This window comes from Macrotis lagotis, chromosome 3 (genome assembly GCF_037893015.1).
Source record: "Macrotis lagotis isolate mMagLag1 chromosome 3, bilby.v1.9.chrom.fasta, whole genome shotgun sequence".
Classification (NCBI taxonomy): domain Eukaryota; kingdom Metazoa; phylum Chordata; class Mammalia; order Peramelemorphia; family Peramelidae; genus Macrotis; species Macrotis lagotis.
In genome coordinates, this window is record NC_133660.1 from 100373892 (window position 1) to 100375465 (window position 1574).

Genomic DNA, 1574 nt, shown 5'->3' on the forward strand with positions numbered 1-1574 from the left:
TCAAGAATGACTGTCTTTTCTGTCGGAAGTTTACTTCATAATGTCAAATAGACATACTGATGGATTAAAGATATAACTAACACAAGGCACAATTACACAGTGAGTAGAGATTCTGGGAACAAAAAAAATGACACCTCTTCATCATTTCTGCTCAACACAAGATGGGGACATAACCACAAAGTCTCAGATTCTGTTGTATATTGTTGAATAGAATCTAGATAAAGGCTAAAAATTTCACTTAGTGGTTAAAAATAGAGTTTCAGGATTTAGCTATAAAGCTAGAAGGAACCTCGGAAGTAATATAGACTGAGAAAACTGGCACCTGAGTTATCTGCCTCATCCCTCACCCTGTCTGTTCTAGATGTCCAAAAGTTACTTCATTCTAAATTTTCTATAAGTTGAAGTTTACTTCTCCCGTGAAGCTGCAGGCGTTGGCCCGGAGGGCTTTGGCGGGCCAGCTAGCTGCCTCCCTTGCTTTCTTGGTGCCCGTCTTGAGAGCAAAAATGAATGTTGGAGTTGCTCACAGTGAGGTAAATCCAAATACCAGGGTAATGAACAGTCATGGTATGTGGTTGACCTATGCACTGGAAGTTGGTTTGCCTCATATTGTCTTCCTCAGCATTCCATTCTTCAGTGTTCCTGTTGCTTGGACCTTAACAAATATTATACATAATCTGGGAATGTATATATTTTTACATGCAGTAAAAGGAACACCTTTTGAAACTCCTGACCAGAGTAAAGCCAGGCTGCTAACTCACTGGGAACAATTGGACTATGGAGTACAATCTATTTCTTCATGGAAGTTCTTCACAATTTCTTCAATAATTCTATATTTTCTGGCAAGTTTCTACACCAAGTATGATCCTACACACTTCATCTTAACTACAGCTTCTCTTCTGAGTGTGCTAATTCCCAAAATGCCACAACTACATGGTGTTTGTATCTTTGGTATTAATAAGTACTAAGCTGAAAATGTGAAACTGAACCATTCTGACCAAAACTTTGTGGCTACTGCCTTTTCTATAAGGAAGGAATAGGTAGCATGCTATGCCATTTACATTGCATTGTGCAATGGGAAGATTTTACATTCAAGGTCTAATACTTATTTCTATGCTATTTGGAAAAGCAGATTTTTATAAGATGCCTCTAAGTATTTAACATGTCTGTTAAATTTCTGCAGAAGTTTTCCAGGAGAGTAGGGCAGGCCCTGCTCACAAATGATTGACAGTACAGTGGGAGCAGCAAAGCTTTGCACATTGACACAGGAGTCTTGAGGATAAGAGTAGCTTAGGTTATTATAAAAGGGGCACTATTTAGGAAGAGTTATCCAATCAGCCATAGTCCACTTGAAAGTACATTTATATGTGGAGCAGAATCATCCTCTAGAAAGGTCAAATTACCTATTCCTAAGACAGTCAGCTCTTTTTTTGTTTTACAAATATACTTTTTTTTTTTGCTAGTTTACTGTTTTGTATTTATACCTGTTTGGTTCTGGCTATATCAGAAGATAGACGTGTCCTGGTGATGTATTTTCAAGCTTCATTAATAGATGTCATTGTAGCTTCCTGTAGCTT

At 37.9% G+C, this 1574-nt stretch overlaps 1 pseudogene; it reads left to right on the forward strand.

Annotated features, from left to right (window-relative positions):
• The first annotated feature begins 503 nt into the window (after window positions 1–503).
• Window positions 504–1087, forward strand: LOC141516178 (ORM1-like protein 1 pseudogene; annotated as a pseudogene).
• The last annotated feature ends 487 nt before the right edge of the window (window positions 1088–1574 follow it).